A 20,047-nucleotide genomic window follows, 5' to 3' on the forward strand; every position below is an offset into this window, starting at 1 on the left:
AATGCTTTAAAAGATAATTTTTATTTTATATACATGTTAAAACAAAATACATGTAATCATCAAGCATATGAAGAAAAGGCCACAAAAGAAAAAATAAGAGAGGAAGGCAGGCCCTGGTTATGGAGCTGACACTGGAGGTGACCTGGCTGTAGCTCTGGGGTTTCCTGTGGGTGTAGATCTGCCATTAGACATGGAGGTAGCCTTGGTACTAGGGCTGGTATGGAAGTGGGCATTAGAGCTGCCTCTATCTCTGGAGCTGGTGGTAGTTGAGCTGCTTCTAACTCGGAGCTACAGCTGTCAGGGTGCTGGTTCTAGCTGCGGAGCTGATGCAGAATCCAGCACTGGTGTGGATTCTAGCTCCGGAACTAGTTCTAGACCTGGTGGTGGAGTTAGCTCTTGCTCAGACCTTGGTGCTGTTTCTAGCTCCGGAACTAGTTCTAGATCTAGAGCTGTTGCAGGAGCTGGTGGTGCTGCAGGCTCTGTCTCTGGAGTTGGTGCCACCCCTGATGATGGAGCTGGTGGTAGCTCAGAAGGCGGCGATGACCCTCACTCTGGAACTAGCTCTGGAGCTGGTGCTGGAGCTGATGCAAGAGCTGGGGTTGTGGTTGACTCCATCTCTCTGTCTGGTACCAGGGTTAGTGCTAGAATTGGTTCTGGATCTGGCTTTGAATTTGTTTATTTTTGGAGCTGGCAACGGAGCTGACTTTAACATTGGAGCTGGTGCTAGAACTGAATTTCACTTTACTATTTGTGCTGAAGTTAGGGCTAGCTCTGGAGCTGGATAGCTCTGGAACTGGCTTCAGCTCTGGAGCTGGTGCTAGATTGATGCTATGCTAGCACAGAACTGTTGCTAGAGTTGGCTCTCGTTCTGGAACTAGTGGGCAGAGTTGGTGCTGGGGCTGGTTCTGCCTGTGCAGCTTGTGGAAGACCTGGCTGTGACTCTGGAAGTGGCCCTGGAACTGGACCCAGAGGTAGCTCTAGCTCTGCAGCTGGTACTGTGGCTGCTATTTCTGGTGCTGGAGCTGAAGACACAGCTGTCATTAGCTCTAGATCTGGCTGTAGAGCAGACATGAGCTGCGGGCAAAGGACTGTTTAACCAACATGATTACCTTACTATATGACTCTCCCAACACAGAAAACATCCCCTCGCCTTCAGGCGAAACCCAAACCTACCCAAGAGACACATCCCAAGAAGTGTCTGCAGACGGCAGTTCACCAGGGGAGTGGGCTGAGGCCACGCTCTGCTCCTGTCTTCGTGGTCCAGCCCCATCCCCCTCATCACAGCAGCCACCCCCCAGGTCTCCTGACGCTCTGGCTCGGTCTCAGTGGGCTCCAGCTGGGCAAGAGCATCTGGGCAGAGCAGCAGGTCCAAACCAGGCATGTTAAATTGTGCTTGGTTCACTAGCATGGTAGAGAGGAAGGTATGGAGGCTGACAGAAACCCTCCAGAGACTGGTCCAGCCAGGCACCCAGGATTGAGGAGAAGGTGCTGGGGCAAGGCAGAGAGGCAGCAGAGTGAGAGGACCCCAGAGCAGTACCCACACAAACCCCCACAGCCCATACTTGGAGGGACAGCCCTTCCCTCAAGGAGGGGCGGTCCTCCTGATGAAGCAGGAAATGGACACAGATGTTCACTATCCCTCTTTGGCCTAGAAAGTCACCACTGGGGAGCAGCCAAGGTAGGGTCTGGAGGGTCGCTCTCTACAGCTGGACAAGCGTCTTGCCAGGGAGTGGAGCTTGCAAGGCCACCAGCTCAGCTGGTAGAGCCTGCTCTCTCCCAGATCCTACCCGCTGCCCCCTGTTCCCCTCAGGGGTCAGGGTCCCCCAGGTCCCCCTCAGACCCTCTTCTGGCGGTGGCAATAGGAAGCCTGACCTTGGAGGAGAAGCTCTCAAGCACACCTCACTGAAAAGTTCCCGCAAAAGCACGGACCAGGCCCTGACCCTGCCCTCCCAGCTCCTAGGGGCCCCCATACTTGTGCTGGTGAGGACAGTCATGAGGGTGGGGCCTGGGCGAGCCCTCAGCAAGTAGAGCTGGCCAGCGCCATTGGCGCCATCTCGGCCCTGCACCCCTAATCTCAGGGCGTAGGACTCCCCGCTCTCTCCCCAGACATGTGGGCTTGTCCTGATGGCTCCCTGCCTTTGTGGCTGTGATCCTGATTCCCTCCTTGCCACCAGTTCTGGGGCACCATGAGGTCAAGAGCGGGTATGGCCTGCGGGTCCGAGGAGCCTAGGGAACTGGGTCACAGTGCTGGCCTGAGCTAGACTGGCCCCCTCAGGCTGCCCTGCTTTACTTTCGGGTCCTCTGGCCATTTGGGGTGCCTTGCCTTTGCCCCTCTGCCCTCCAGACTGTGAGCTCCTTGAGGGCAGGGATCCCTCGGGAGTGTGGCATCTGGGTCTTACTCGCCCCCCACTCAGGAAGAGATGAGAGCATTCAGAGTCCCTCCCAGCTGTGAGGAGGTCACACTTGGGACTCAGATGGTAGTAAGAGGCAGTGTGTGCTGGGTGGGAGCCCAAGACACCAGAATGACCATCCCTGCCCCATTGCTCCCTCAGGCCCCTTGGAGGATGGCATCCATACTGCAGCCCAGGTGGGACACCAGGGAATAAAACACACCTGTGGGCAGAGGAGTGGGCGCCAGGCTCCAGGGCTGTGAGAAAGACTGTGAGCCTCCCCTGTGTACCTGGGTGCCCAGTTCACTCACAAGGCCATCTCACCAGACCTGGACAATGACCACGGCCCCACTGCCAAGTGAGGACCCAAGGCTCTTATAAGGGTGGTTGCCTCTCTAGACTCTGGCTGGATTCAGAGTCGTTCAGCTCGGCCACGTTCTGAACCACATCAGCTCCCTGGCCTTCTGAGTCCCCAAGCCACTCTACTAGAAGGACCACCAGGGGTCTCAAACACAGTGGGACATCCCTGGAGGAATCCAACAGACACTTCTCTGACCATGTGGAACCCTTGGGATCACCTGCTCCACACACCCAACTTGCAGAGGAAGAGATAGACCTTCTCTCCTGTAGCCCCTCCACATGAGGAGGGGCAGACACAGGACCCCAAACCCTATCCTCTCCAGGATGCTTGACCGATGGCCCTGACCCAGGCAGGCCCCATGGCCTGTCAGCCAGGCATCTTTCCACTCCTCTTGCTCTGGGCCTGGGCATGCTGCTAGAAGGCTGGCAGAGATGTCTTCAACCTCTTTCTCCTTCCCCCTTGCCACCTCCAGTGCTGCCCCTCCTCTGGCTTCCCACCCATGCTCCCCACCTGGAAGTCTGTGTGTGTGTGTTTGGGGGGGGCAGGGTGGGAGGATGCCCAGAGGAACAGGGCCTACACGGGAGGTGGTGGATGGGAGGTGGTGGATGGGGTCCATCATGTTCCTGGGAGATCTCATTTCCAAAGCACAGCCTGTGGGGGAGGTCTGAGTGAACGTAGCAGGTTGAGATTTAGGAGCAGCAGTCTAGTGTCAGAGATAGGGGTCAAGTGTGCTAAGCCAGACCAGCCATTAGGGAGTAGGGTCCTGGGCTGGAGAAGGGCTGTGGTTTCTGACTGGGTCAGAGTTCAGGTTTGAGTTTGGGTTTAGTGTTTAAGGTTCAGATTTGGAGTGAAATTGCAAGATCAATGTTAAATCTACATTTAGCTTTTGGAAGAACTGCCAGACTCTTTCACAGTGACCAAGACATTTTACAGTCTCATTAGTAACGTGCTAGGGTTCCAATTTCTCCACATTCTCCAACTCGTGTCCATTTTTTAAAAAGATTTTATCTATTTATTTGAGAGAAAGAGAGCATGAGAGGGGGGAGGGTCAAAGGAAGAAGCTGACTCACTGCTGAGCAGAGAGCCCGATGCGGGACTTGATCCTGGGACTCCAGGATTGTGACCTGAGCCAAAGGCAGTCGCTTAACCAACTGAGCCACCCAGGCGCCCTCATGTCCATTGTTTTTGTAATAGTGCTTCCGATGGGCGTGAGGCACACACTGTGGTCTTGATTTGCATTGCCCTGACGGGATGTGCACTGCAAACCCGCCCATCTTGCCTCCTATCACCCTACTCTATTCAACTGCCCCCATCTACTCTCAGTCACAGCTCTCCTTACCATCTCCTTAATGTCATATAAACTGGAGCACACAGCGTGTAGTCTACTCGGCTTCTTTCACGTAGTAATATGCAGTAAGATCCATCCATGTCCTTGCATGGCTTGAGAGATCCTTTCATACTGCTGAATAGTATTCCATTCATGGGTGCTTAGATGTACCTCACTTGGCTATTAATTCACCTATTGAAGGATACGCTGACTTTTAAAGGTGTTTGGCCATCATGCAGAGAGAGATGTGCATAATTACATACTGGCTTTTGTTTGGACGGGAATGTTCAAAGCACTTGTCCAAATACCCAGGACTGCAATTGTTGGCTTACATGATGAGTGCATGTTTAGTTTTGGAAAACACTGCCAAAGTGGCTGTACCCTTATGCATTCCACCTGCAATGAAGGAAAGTTCCTGTTGCTATTTTTTTCCTTAAGATCTTGGCTATTTTAGTAGGCGTGTGGTGTTATGTCACTTGTTTTCATTTGCTTTTCCCTCCTGACGAATTACCTTGAGCATTATTTTCTATGCTTGTCACCTGTATATCTTGTTTGGTTAGGTGTGTTTGCAGATCTTTACCAATTTTTATTTGGATTGTTTGTCTTGTTTTCTTTTGGAATTTCTTTGTATATATTTTTTTCTTTGTATATTGTTCATAGAAGCTTTCTTTCAGATGTGTTTTCCAAATATGCTCTCCCAGTTTGGCTTGTCTTTTGTTCTCTTCGTGGGACCTTTCACAGAGGAAGCATTTTACATTTTAACAAAGTAAACACCAGCTTTTTTCATGGGCTGGCTTTTGGTGTTTTATTTAAAAACTCATCAACCATCCCAAGGTCATGTTGATTGTTCCTGTGTAATCTTTCTAGTTCTGCCTTTGAAGATTTATGTCTATTTTGTTCACATGTTTATTTTGAGTGAATGTTTGTATACATTCCCATTTTCCCATTTCCCAGTGCTCCATCACCGTTTGTGGAGCTGACCTTCCTCTGTGTCATTTCACCTTTGTCCCTTTGACAAATCAATGACTGTATTCACATGGTTCCCTGTTGTTCCCTTTGTTCCTCCTCTGATAGCACACTCTCGTCACTGCTGTAGCTTTATGACAAGTGTTTGGACCCCCATGTGTGGGTTCTTCAACTGTGTTCCTCAGTCTCACATTGTCTACACTCAGTTTACACAGTTTGATGGGAATTTGATGGGTGTCCATGGAATCCGTAAATCAAGGTAGAAAGGACTGTCATGGTAAGAATTTTGAGTGTATTGCTCCTGAACAAGTAATATCTACATTTATTTATATTTTGATTTCTCCCATGTTTCAGTGTTCTCTGAAAGCATATTTGTATGTATTTTACTTGATTTACATTATGAAATTTAAGTTTTGCCCTGATACCATAATTTGTTTTCGTTTCAATTTCAATTTGTCCTATACATCATTGCTGATTGTCTGAGTCCGTATGGGCAGCTCTAACAGAACACTGCAGACTGGGAGGCTTACAAACAGTAGACACTTGTTTCTAGCAGAAAGCACATGGGAAACCTTCACAACATTGGATCTGGCAGTGATTTCTGGGACATGACACCAAAAGCATAGGCAATAAAAGCAAAGACAAATGGGACTACATCAAACTTTAAAACACTCGTGCATCAAAGGGCACAATCAGCAGAGTGAAAAAAACAATCTATAGAATGGGAGAAAATATTTGTAAGTCATAGAAGTGATAAGGGATTAATATCCAGATTTGTAGACAGGTCCTACAACTCAACAGCAAAAGATCAAGTAAGTTGATTTAAAAATGATCAAATGATGTGAATAGACATTTCTCCAAAGAAGATATACAAATGAGAAACAAGTATACGAAAAGATGCTTGGGACGCCTGGGCGGCTTAGTCGGGTAAGTGTCTGCTTTCGGCTCAGGTCATGATCCCAGGGTCCTGGGATCCAGTCCCGCATTGGGCTCCTTGCTTGGCGAGGAGCCTGCTTCTCCCTCTGCCTGCTTCCCTCTCTACCTGTCGCAACCTCTGCTTGCGTTCTCTTTCTTTCTCACTCTGACAAATAAATACATAATATCTTAAAAAAAAAAGAAATAAAAGATGCTCAACATCACTAATCATTAGAGAAATGCAACTCAAAACTACAATGAACTATCACCTCACACCCATTAGGAAGAGTACTATTAAAAAATCAGAAAATAACAAGTGTTGACAAGGATGTAGAGAAATTAGAAGCTCTGAGCACTGTTAATGGGATGGTAAAATGGTGAAACCACTATGGAAAACAGTATGGCAGTTCCTCAAAAAAGCAAAAGTAGAACTACCATGTGACTTATCAATTTCACTTCTGGGTATAATCCAAAAGAACTGAAAGCAGGTCTTGGGGAGACATTTGCACACTCGTGTTCATAGTGGCATTATTCACAATAGGTAAACACAAGAAATCCATCAATGGATGAAAGAATAAACAGAATGTGATATATTCATATAATGGAATATCATTCAGCCTTAAAAAGGCAACCCTGTCACATGCTACACAGAATGGACATTAAGCCAAGTGATAGCAACCAGTCACAATATGACAAATACTATATGATTCCAGTTATATGAAGTATCTCAAGTAGCCAAATTCATAGCGATAGAAAGTAGAATGGTGGTTATCAGAGGTTAGGGGAAAGGAGAAGGGGGGGTCATTGGTTAACGGGTATAGAGTTTCAGATTTGAAAGACGGAAAAGTTCTGGAGATCCATTGCACAACAACATGATTATACTTAACACCTCTGAGTTATATGCTTATAAATAGTGAATATGGTAGATGTTGTGTTATTTGTAATTTACCACAATTTTTAAACAGATTATTAAAATGCTAAATATTGGAGAGGTTGCAGAGCAACTGGATTGCCTACACTGCTGGTAGGAACGTAAATGGTACAGCCACTCTGGAAAGCAGTTGGCAGTTTCTTTAAACACTGAATATACACTTGTCGTACAATCCATCAATTGTAGACCTGGGCATTTGTCTCAGAGAAATGAAAACTTATGTTTACACAAATAATTGTATACAGTTGTTGATAGTAATTCAAAACTGGTTTTTGTTTGTGATAGCAAAACTGCAAAACAACTGTAGTGTCTGTCTGTAGGCACATGTTAATCAAACTGTGGTCCACTGATATCAGGAATCTTAGGAGTAAAAAGGACTTAGCTATTGATGCATGCACAGCTTGGATGGATCCAGAGACGAATGCTCAGCAATAAAAACCAAATCCCAGAAGATTATATGCTGTATAATTATATGATCATATTTATATAACAGTCTTGAAATTACAAAATTAAAGTGATGGAAAAGAGATATGTGGTAGTGGGTGGATGTGAGTATAAAGCAGCAGCAAGAAGGAATGTGTGTGTGGAAGGAACAGTTTTGTATCTTGATGGAGGTAGCGGTTACACAACTCCACACGTGATAGAATATACATACACACTATCGAATTACTCTATATTGTGCTGTAATTATGAAAGATGTAACCATTAGGGGCAACTTGGTGAAGGGTTGGTGCAATATTTCTGCCCTGAACAACTTCCTGTGAATCTTTAATCATTTCAAAATGAAACATTTAAATTTAAAAAATGTAGATTTTTTTCCCTATAGTTAAAGTTCTGTAAGTTATATCATGGACCTTGTATTGAGAATTTGTTCATTGAACAAGAGAAAGCAATATGCTTGTTTTATACTGAAGTTTCAGAAACTTGAAATTCAAGTCTGGAGGGAGGAGAAAGATGGCGGAGGAGTAGGAGACCTAAATTTCATCTGGTCTCAGGAATTCAGCTGGATAGGGATCAAACCATTCTGAACACCTACAAACTCAACAGGAGATCGAAGAAAGGAATAGCAACAACTCTCTGAACAGAAAAGCGACCATTTTCTGGAAGGTAGGACGTGCGGAGAATCGAATCCAAAGCCATATTCGGGAGGACAGACGGCGGGGGAGGGGGCCTTCATCAGCCACTTCTGGCAAGTGATAGAGCAGCGGAGCACAAAATCGGAACTTTTAGAAGTCGCCTCCACTGATGGATGTCACTCCAGTGGTTAAGCAGGGGGCGGAACCCTCACGGGACAGTGTGGTCTGAGGACCCTCGGGGTCACAGAAAGACTGGGGGTGCCTGAGCACAGCAGAGCTCCCAAGTATCAGAGTAGGGAAGCCGGCTGCAGAGACGGAGCCGAGCAGCGGGCTCTCAGCTTGGGGTTGCCATAAACGGTGATCCGTGGCACAGTCGGGCCACTGATCCGCCAGCAGGGACCCAACAAGAGGCAGATCTGTGGAGACTCCCCTTCCTCCCCTGGAAGGAGCAGCCCGGGAGCGCACCACAGGGATCTGCTGGGTTTGGAGACACCACACGGGGTCGGGTGCCAGAGATAGAAATGCTGGGTCACAGGCCGGGTGAGCACAGAGTGCGGCCGGAGACCGGGGAGACGGGAGTGATTGCTTTTCTCTGGGGGCGCACTGAGGAGCGGGGCCCCAAGTACTCGGTTCCTCTGGGGTGAAGATTGGGAGGCCGCCATGTTCACTCTGGTTCTCCAAAGCTGTACCGAGAGCTTGCAGGGAACAAAAGCTCCCGAGAGCAAACACGAGCAGATTGCTTAGCCTGGACCGACAAGGGCGGGGCAATTCCGCCTCCGGCAAAGACACTTGGGAACCACGGCAACAGGCCCCTCCCCCAGAAGATCAGCACAGACAGCCAGCAAGCCAAGACCAAGTATACCGATTAATGAGAACAGGAGAACTCCAGCGCTAGGGGAATACTGCACATAGAATTCATGGCTTTTTTTTTTTTTTACCATGATTCTCTAGTCTTTCAAAGTTAATTTTTTTAAGTGTCTTTTTTTTTGAATTTTTCTTTTTCCCTTTTTCAACCAACATCTTAGAAATACCTTTTTTAAAAAAACATTTTTATTTTTCATTTTTAGAGTCATATTCTATCCATTCATAGTACTTACCCTTATTTTTTGGCATATATATATAAGTTGTTCTCTCTTTAAAATTTTGGGATAGTTTCTTCTAACAGATCAAATTATACCCTAAATCTCTAGTGTATGGCTTTGTTCTAGTCTCCTGCCTGATCACATTCTCTCCCTTTTTTTTTAATCCTCTTCTTTCTTTTTTCAACCAACTTCTTATCAATTCCTTTTATATAATCTTTTATAATTTTCATCTTTATACTCATATTCCATCCCTTCATTGTATTAACCCTTATTTTTGTACATATATAAGTTTTTCTTTCTTTAAAATTTTGGGAGGTACTTTCTTCTAACAGACCAAAATACACCCAAATCTAGTGTGTGGCACCGATCTAAGCACAAGCCTGATCATATTTAATCATATTCTGTTTGTTTGCTCATTTTTGTTTGTTTTTATCTTTATCTTTTTCTTTTTTTTCTTTTTTCTTTCTTTCCCTTTCTTTTCCCCTGGTTTCAGGTCTTTTTTGATTTGTTTAGTGTATATTATCTGGGGACGCTGTTACCCTGTTAGCATTTTGTTCTCTCATTCATCTGTTCTCCTCTGGACAAAATGACAACACGGAAAAAATCATCTCAAAAAAAAAAAAAAAGAACAAGACGTAGGACCAATGGCCAGGGACCTAATCAATACGAACACTAGTGAGATGTCAGAACTAGAGTTCAGAATGATGATTTTAAAGATACTAGCTGGACTTTAAAGAAGCATGGAAGTTATTAGAGAAACCTTTTCCGGAGAAATAAAAGAACTAAAATCTAACCAAGTCGAAATCAAAAAGGCTATTAATGAGGTGCAATAAAAAATTGAGGCTCTAACTGCTAGGATAAATGAGGCAGAAGAGAGAATTAGTGATCTAGAAGACCAAATGATGGAAAATAAAGAAGCTGAGAAAAAGAGAAATAAAACAACCACTGGATCACGAGGGCCGAATTCGAAAAACAAGTGATACCATAAGACGAAAAAACATTAGAATAATTGGGATCCCAGAAGAAGAAGAAAGAGAGAGAGGGGCAGAAGGTATATTGGAGCAAATTATAGCAGAGAACTTCCTTAATTTGGGGAAGGAAACAGGCATCAAAATCCAGGAGGGACAGAAAACCCCCCTCAAAATCAGTAAAAATAGGTCAACACCCCGACATCTAATAGTAAAACTTACGAGTCTCAGAGACAAAGAGAAAATCCTGAAAGCGGCTTGGGACAAGAGATCTGTAACCTACAATGGTAGTAACATTAGACTGGCAACAGACCCAGCCACAGAGACCTGGCAGGCCAGAAAGAAATGGCATTATATCTTCAGAGCACTAAACGAAAAAATATGCAGCCAGGAATACTATATCCAGCTAGGCTGTCACTGAAAATAGAAGGGGAGATAAAAAGCTTCCAGGACAAACAAAAACTAAAGGAATTTGCAAACACGAAACCAGCCCTACAAGAAATACTGAAAGGGGTCCTCTAAGCAAAGAGAGAACCTAAAAGTAACATAGACCAGAAAGGAACACAGACAATATACAGTAACAGTCACCTTACAGGCAACACAATGGCATTAAATTCCTATCTTTCAATAGTTACCCTAAATGTAAATGGGCTAAATCCCCCAATCAAAGGACACAGGGTATCAGATGTTCTAAAAGAAACAAGACCCATCGATATGCTGTCTGCAAGAGACTCATTTAAGACCCAAAGACACCCCCAGATTGAAAGTGAGGGGGTGGAAAACCATTTACCATGCTAATGGACACCAAAAGAAAGCTGGGTGGCAATCCTTATATCAGACAAATTAGATTTTAAAACAAAGACTGTAATAAGAGACGAAGAAGGACACTATATCCTACTTAAAGGGTCTATCCAACAAGAATATCTAACAATTGTAAATATCTATGCCCCGAACATGGGAGCAGCCAATTATGTAAGGCAATTAATAACAAAAGCAAAGAAACCATTGACAATAATACAATAACAGTGGGGGGCTTTAACACCCCTCTGACTGAAATGGACACATCATCTAAGCAAGGAAATAAAGACTTTAAATGAAACACTGGACCAAATGGACTTCACAGACATATTCAGAACTTTCCATCCCAAAGCAACAGAATACACATTCTTCTCTAGTGCCCAAGGAACATTCTCCAGAATAGATCACATCCTAGGTCACAAATCAGGTCTCAACCGGTACCACAAGATTGGGATTATTCCCTGCATATTTTCAGGCACAATGCTTTGAAACAAGAACTCAATCACAACACAAAAGTCGGAAAGAACTCAAATACATGGAGGCTAAAGAGCATCCTACTAAAGAATGAACGGGTCAACCAGGAAATTAAAGAAGAATTAAAAAAATTCATGGAAACCAATGAAAATGAAAACACAACTGTTCAAAATCTTTGGGATGCAGCAAAGGCAGTCCTGAGAGGAAAGTATATAGCAATACAAGCCTTTCTCAAGAAACAAGAAAGGTCTCAAATACACAACCTAACCGTACACCTAAAGGAGCTGGAGAAAGAACACCAAATAAAGCCTAAACCCAGCAGGAGAAGAGAAATAATAAAGATCAGAGCAGAAATCAATGAACTAGAAACCAAAAGAACAGTAGAACAGATCAACGAAACTAGGAGCTGGTTCTTTGAAAGAATTAACAAGATTGATAACCCCCTGGCCAGACTTATCAAAAAGAAAAGAGAAAGGACCGAAATCAACAAAGTCATGAATGAAAGAGGAGAGATCACAACCAACACCAAGGACATACAAACAATTATAAGAACATATTATGAGCAACTCTATGCCAGCAAATTAGATAACCTGGACGAAATGGGTGCATTCCTAGAGATGTATCAACTACCAAAATTGAACCAGGAAGACATAGAAAACCTGAACAGACCTATAACCACTAAGGAAATTGAAGCAGTCATCAAAAATCTCCCAACAAACAAAAGCCCAGGGCCAGATGGCTTCCCAGGGGAATTCTATCAGATATTTAAAGAAGAATTAATACCTATTCTCCTGAAACTGTTTCCAAAAATAGAAATGGAAGGAAAACTTCCAAATTCATTTTATGAGGCCACCATTACCTTGATCCCAACACCAGACAAAGACCCCATCAAAAAGGAGAATAACAGACCAATATCCTTGAAGAACATGGATGCAAAAATTCTCACCAAAATACTAGCCAATAGGATCCAACAGTACATTAAAAGGATTATTCACTATGACCAAGTGGGATTTATCCCTGGGCTGCAAGGCTGGTTCAACATCCGCAAATCCATCAACGTGATACAATACATTAACAAAAGAAAGAACAAGAATCATATGATCCTCTCCATAGATGCAGAAAAAGCATTTGACAAAGTATACCATCCTTTCTTTTTTTTAATACTTTTTTATTGTTATGTTAATCACCATACATTACATCATTAGTTTTTGATGTAGTGTTCCATGATTCATTGTTTGTGCATAACACCCAGTGCTCCATGCAGAATGTGCCCTCTTTAATACCCATCACCAGGCTGACCTATCTCCCCACCACCCTCCCCTCTAGAACCCTCAGTTTGTTTTTCAGAGTCCATCGTCTCTAATGCATAGTCTCCCCCTCCGACTTACTCCCCTTCATTCTTCCCCTCCTGCTATCTTCTTTTTTTTCTTAACATATATTGAATTATTTGTTTCAGAAGTACAGATCCATGATTCATCAGTCTTGTAAAATTCACAGTGCTCACCATAGCACATACCCTCACCAATGTCTATCACCCAGCCACCCCATCCCTCCCACCCCCCACCCCTCCAGCAACCCTCAGTTTGTTTCCTGAGATTAAGAATGCCTCATATCAGTGAGGTCATATGATACATGTCTTTCTCTGATTGACTTATTTCACTCAGCATAACACCCTCCAGTTCCACCCACGTCGTTGCAAATGGCAATACCTCATTCCTTTTGATGGCTGCATAATATTCCGTTGTGTATATATACCACCTCTTCTTTATCCATTCATCTGTCGATGGACATCTTGGCTCTTTCCACAGTTTGGCTATTGTAGACATTGCTGCTATAAACATTGGGGTGCACGTACCCCTTTGGATCCCTACATTTGTATCTTTGTGGTAAATACCCAGTAGTGCAATTGCTGGATCGTATGGTAGCTCTATTTTCAACTGTTTGAGGAAACTCCATACTGTTTTCCAGAGGGGTTGCACCAGCTTGCATTCCCACCAACAGTGTAGGAGGGTTCCCCTTTCTCCGCATCCCCGCCAACATCTGTCATTTCCTGACTTGTTCATTTTAGCCATTCTGACGGGTGTGAGGTGGTATCTCATTGAGGTTTTGATTTGGATTTCCGTGATGCCAAGCGATGTTGAGCACTTTTTCATGTGTCTGTTGGCCATTTGGATGTCTTCTTTGGAAAAATGTCTGTTCATGTCTTCTGCCCATTTCTTGACTGGATTATTTGTTCTTTGGGTGTTGAGTTTGATAAGTTCTTTATAGATTTTGGATACTAGCCCTTTATCTGATAAGTCATTTGCAAATATTTTCTCCCATTCTGTCGGTTGTCTTTTGGTTTTGTGGACTGTTTCTTTTGCTGTGTAAAAGCTTTTTATCTTGATGAAATCCCAATAGTTCATTTTTGTTCTGGCTTCCCTTGCCTTTGGCGATGTTTCTAGGAAGAAGTTGCTGCAGCTGAGGTCGAAGAGGTTGCTGCCTGTGTTCTCCTTTCGGATTTTGATGGACTCCTGTCTCACGTTTAGGTCTTTCAACCATTTGGAGTCTATTTTTGTGTGTGGTGTAAGGAAATGGTCCAGTTTCATTCTTCTGCATGTGGCTGTCCAATTTTCCCAACACCATTTGTTGAAGAGATGTCTTTTTTCCATTGGACATTCTTTCCTGCTTTGTCAAAGTTGAGTTGACCATAGAGTTGAGGGTCCATTCCTGGGCTCTCTATTCTGATCCATTGATCTATGTGTCTGTTTTTGTGCCAGTACCATACTGTCGTGATGATAACAGCTTTGTAATAGAGCTGGAAGTCCGGAATTGTGATGCGGCCAGCTTTGCTTTTCTTTTTCATTATTCCTCTGGCTATTCAGGGTCTCTTCTGGTTCCATACAAATTTTTGGATTATTTGTTCCATTTCTTTGAAAAAGGTGGATGGTATTTTGATGGGGATTGCATTGAATGTGTAGATTGCTCTAGGTCGCACTGACATCTTCACAATGTTTGTTCTTCCTATCCATGAGCATGGAACGTTTTTCCATTTCTTTGTGTCTTCTTCAATTTCTTTCATGAGTATTTTATAGTTTTCTGAGTACAGATCCTTTGCCTCTTTGGTTAAATTTATTCCTAGGTATCTAATGGTTTTGGGTGCAATTGTATATGGGCTCAACTCCTTGATTTGTCTCTCTTCTATCTTGTTGTTGGTGTATAGGAATGCCACAGATTTCTGTGCATTGATTTTATATCCTGCTACTTGACTGAATTCCTGTATGTGTTCTAGCAGTTTTGGGGTGGAGTCTTTTGGGTTTTCCACATACAGTATCATATCATCTGCAAAGAGTGAGAGTTTGACTTCCTCTTTGCCGATTTGGATGCCTTTGATTTCTTTTTGTTGTCTGATTGCTGTGGCTAGGACTTCTAATACTATGTGGAATAGCAGTGGTGATAGTAGACATCACTGCCGCGTTCCTGACCTGAGAGCTTTTCCCCATTGAGAATGATATTGGCTGTAGGTTTTTCATAGATGGCTTTTATGATATTGAGGTATGTACCCTCTATCCCTATACTCTGAAGAGTTTTGATCAAGAAAGGATGCTGTACTTTGACAAATGCCTTTTCTGCATCTATTGAGAGGATCATATGATTCTTGTTCTTTCTTTTGTTAATGTATTGTATCACGTTGATTGATTTGCGGATGTTGAACCAGCCTTGCAGCCCAGGGATAAATCCCACTTGGTCATAGTGAATAATCCTTTTAATGTACTGTTGGATCCTATTGGCTAGTATTTTGGTGAGAATTTTTGGGTTTAGGCTTTATTTGGTGTTCTTTCTCCAGCTCCTTTAGGTGTACGGTTAGGTTGTGTATTTGAGACCTTTCTTGTTTCTTGAGAAAGGCTTGTATTGCTATATACTTTCCTCTCAGGACTGCCTTTGCTGCATCCCAAAGATTTTGAACAGTTGTGTTTTCATTTTCATTGGTTTCCATGAATTTTTTTAATTCTTCTTTAATTTCCTGGTTGACCCGTTCATTCCTTAGTAGGATGCTCTTTAGCCTCCATGTATTTGAGTTCTTTCCGACTTTTGTGTTGTGATTGAGTTCTAGTTTCAAAGCATTGTGGTCTGAAAATATGCAGGGAATGATCCCAATCTTTTGGTACTGGTTGAGACCTGATTTGTGACCTAGGATGTGATCTATTCTGGAGAATGTTGCATGGGCACTAGAGAAGAATGTGTATTCTGTTGCTTTGGGATGGAAAGTTCTGAATATGTCTGTGAAGTCCATTTGGTCCAGTGTTTCATTTAAAGTCTTTATTTCCTTGTTGATCTTTTGCTTAGATGATGTGTCCATTTCAGTCAGGGGGGTGTTAAAGTCCCCCACTATTATTGTATTGTTGTCAATGTGTTTCTTTGCTTTTGTTATTAATTGCCTTATATAATTGGCTGCTCCCATGTTCGGGGCATAGATATTTACAATTGTTAGATCTTCTTGTTGGATAGACCCTTTTGAGTAAGATATAGTGTCCTTCTTCATCTCTTAATACAGTCTTTGTTTTAAAATCTAATTTGTCTGATATAAGGATTGTCACCCCAGCTTTCTTTTGGTGTCCATTAGCATGGTAAATGGTTTTCCACCCCCTCACTTTCAATCTTGGGGTGTCTTTGGATCTAAAATGAGTCTCTTGCAGACAGCATATTGATGGGTCTTGTTTTTTAATCCAATCTGATAGCCTGTGTCTTTTTATTGGGGCATTGACCTCATTTACATTCAGGGTAACTATTGAAAGGTATGCATTTAGTGCCATTGTGTTGCCTGTAAGGTGACTGTTACTGTATATTGTCTGTGTTCCTTTCTGATCTATGCTGCTTTTAGGCTCTCTTTTTGCTTAGAGGACCTCTTTCAATATTTCTTGTAGGGCTGGTTTTATGTTTGCAAATTCCTTTAGTTTTTGTTTGTCCTGGAAGCTTTTTATCTCTCCTTCTATTTTCAATGATAGCCTAGCTGGATATAGTATTCTTGGCTGCATATTTTTCTCGTTTAGTGCTCTGAATATATAATGCCAGTCCTTTCTGGCCTGCTAGGTCTCTGTGGATAGGTCTGTTGCCAATCTAATGTTTCTACCATTGTAGGTTACATATCTCTTCTCCCAATCTGCTTTCAGGATTTTCTCTTTGTCTCTGTGACTCGTAAGTTTTACTATTAGATGTTGGGTTGTTGACCTATTTTTATTGATTTTGAGAGGCGTTCTCTGTGCCTCCTGGATTTTGATGCCTGTTTCCTTCCCCACATTAGGGAAGTCCTCTGCTATTATTTGCTCCAATATACCTTCTGCCCCTCTCTCTCTTTCTTCTTCTTCTGGGATCCCAATTATTCTAATGTTGTTTTGTCTTCTCATGTTGCTTATGTCTCGAATTCTGCCCTCGTGATACTGTAGTTGTTTCTCTCTCTTTTTCTCAGCCTCTTTATTTTCCATCATTTGGTCTTCTATATCGCTGATTCTTTCTTCTGCCTCACTTATCCTAGCAGTTAGTGCCCCCATTTTTGATTGCACCTCATTAATAGCCTTTTTGATTTCGACTTGGTTAGATTTTAGTTCTTTTATTTCTCCAGAAAGTGTTTCTCTAATAACTTCCACACTTTTTTCCAGCCCAGCTAGTATCTTTAAAGTCATGATTCTGAACTCTAGGTCCCACATCGTACTAATGTCCGTATTGAGTAGGTCCCTGGCAGACGGTACTACCTCTTGTTCTTTTTGTTGAGGTGATTTTTTTCGTTTTGTCATTTTGTCCAGAGGAGAACAGATGAATGAGAGAACAGAATGCTAACAGGTTAACAACGTCTCCAGCAAATATACTCTATACAAATCAGAAAAGACCTGAAACCAGGGGACAAGAAAGGGAAAGAAAGAAGAGAGAAAAAAAAAGGAAAAAGAAAAAGATAAAAACAGAACAAAACAAAACAAAACAGAATATGATCAAATATGATTAGGCCAGTGCATAGATCAGTGCCACACACTAGCTTTTGGGCATATTTTGGTCTGTTAGAAGAAAGTGCCTGCTAAAATTTTAAAGGAAGAAAGACTTATATATGTACAAAATAAGGGTTGATACAATGAAGAAAGGGCAGATGAGTGTAAAGATGAAAATTATAAAAGATTTTATAAAAGGAATTGATAAGATAAGAAGTTGTTTTTAAAAAGAAAGAAGAAGATTTAAAAAGAAAAAGAAGAAAAAAATGGGAGAGATTGTGATCAGGCAGGAGAGTAGAACAAAGCCATACACTAGTGATTTAGGGTATATTTTGATCTGTTAGAAGAAATTGTATCTCAAAATTTTAAAGAGAGAACAACTTATATATATATGCCAAAGATAAGGGTAACTACTATGAAGGGATAAAAATATGACTCCAAAAATGAAAAATAAAAAATATTTTTTTAAAAAAAGGATTGATAAGATGTTGTTTGAAAAAGGGAAAAAGAAAAATTAAAAAAAAAAACAGTTAAAAAATTAACTTTGAAAAACTAATGAATTATGGTAACAAAGCCGTGAATTCTATGTGCAGTATTCCCCTAGCGCTGGAGTTCTCCCGTTCTCCTTGATCGGTAAACTTGGTCTTGGCTTGCTGGCTGTTCGTGCTGATCTTCTGGGGGAGGGGCCTGTTGCCGTGGTTTCCAAATGTCTTTGCTGGAGGCGGAATTGCCCCGCCCTTGTGAGTCCGGGCTAAGCACGCTGCTCCGGTTTGCCCTCAGGAGCTTTTGTTCCCTGCAAGCTCTTGGTACAGCTTTGGAGGACCAGAGTGAAAATGGTGGCCTCCCAATCTCCGCCCCTAGGAGCTGAGAACTCTGGGCCCCGCTCCTCAGTGTGCCCCCAAAGAAAAGCAGTCACTCCCGTCTCCCCGGTCTCCGGCCGCACTCCATGCTCACCTGGCCTGGGATCAAGCGTTTCTATCTCTGGCACCCGACCCCGTGTGAAGTCTCCAAACCCAGCAGATCCCTGCGGTGCGCTTCCGCACCGCTCCTCCCAGGGGAGGAAGGGGAGTCTCCCCAGCTCTGCCGCTTGTTGGGTCCCTGCTGGAGGAGCAGTGGCCCGACTGGGCCGCGGATCACAGTTTATGGCAATCCCGAGTTGCGAGCCCGCACCTCAGCTCCGTCTCTGCAGCCGGCTTCCCTGCTCCGATACCTGGGAGCTCTGCTGCACTCAGGCACCCCTGGTCTTTCTGTGACCCCGAGGGTCCTGAGACCACACTGTCCCGTGAGGGTTCCACCCCCTGCTTAGCCACTGGAGCGACATCCCTTAGTGGAGCCGACTTCTAAGAGTTCCGATTTTGTGCTCTGCGGCTCAATCACTAGCCAGAAGCAGCCGACGGAGGCCCCCTCCCCCGCCGTCTATCCTCCCGAATATCGCCTCGGATTCACTTCTCCGCTCGTCCTACCTTCCAGAAAGTGGTTGCTTTTCTGTTCAGAGTGTTGTTACTCTTATCTTCGATCTCCTGTTGAGTTCGTAGATGTTCAGAATGATTTGATCCCTATTCAGCTGAATTCCTGAGCCCAGAGGAAATCCAGGTCTCCTACTCCTCCGCCATCTTGCTCTGCCCCCTACAGCATCCTTTCTTGATCAAAACTCTTCAGAGTATAAGGATAGAGGTTACATACCTCAATATCATAAAAGCCATCTGTGAAAACCCTACAGCCAATATCATTCTCAATGGGGAAAAGCTGAGAGCTTTCCCCCTAAGGTCAAGAACGCAGCAGGGATGTCCACTCTCACCACTGCTATTCAACATAGTATTAGAAGTCCTAGCCACAGCAATCAGACAACAAAAAGAAAGCCAAGGCATCCAAATCGGCAAAAGGGAAGTCAAACTCTCACTCTTTGTAGATGATATGATACTGTATGTGGAAAACCTAAAAGACTCCACCCCAAAACTGCTAGAACTCATACAGGAATTCAGTCAAGTAGCAGGATATAAAATCAATGCACAGAAATCAGTGGCATTCCTATACACCAACAACAAGACAGAAGAGAGACAAATGAAGGAGTTGAGCCCATTTACAATTGCACCCAAAACCATAAGATACCTAGGAATAAATTTAACCTAAGAGGCAAAGGATCTGTACTCAGAAAACTATAAAATTCTCATGAAAGAAATTGAGGAAGACACAAAGAAATAGAAAAACGTTCCATGCTGATGGATTGGAAGAAGATTGTGAAGATGTCAATGCTACCTAGAGCAATCTACACATTCAATGCAATCCCCATTAAAATATCATCCACTTTTTTCAAAGAAATGGAACAAATAATCCTAAAATTTGTATGGAACCAGAAGAGACCCCGAATAGGCAGAGGAATGTTGAAAAAGCAAAACAAAGCTGGTGGCATCACAATTCCGGACTTCCAGCTCCATTACAAAGCTGTCATCATCAAGACAGTATGGTACTGACACAAAAACAGACACATAGATCAAAGTAACAGCATATAGAGCCCAGAAATGGACCCTCAACTCTATGGTCAACTTATCTTTGACAAAGCAGGAAAGAATGCCCAGTGGAAAAAAGACAGTCTCTTCCACAAATGGTGTTGGGAAAATTGGACAGCCACATGCAGAAGAATGAAACTGGACCAATTCCTTACACCACACACTAAAATAGACTCAAAATGGTTGAAAGACCTAAAGCTAAACACCTAGAGACCTAAGCTCAACAATACAAAGCAGTTTTGGAGAAGGAGGGAGGAAGACATCAAATCAGGAACTGGAAACCAGAAGTGAGTTC

The sequence above is a fragment of the Eumetopias jubatus genome, unplaced genomic scaffold, assembly GCF_037043125.1.
Source record: "Eumetopias jubatus isolate StellerSeaLion01/CBP00866 unplaced genomic scaffold, mEumJub1_p1.0 scaffold_30, whole genome shotgun sequence".
NCBI lineage: Eukaryota > Metazoa > Chordata > Mammalia > Carnivora > Otariidae > Eumetopias > Eumetopias jubatus.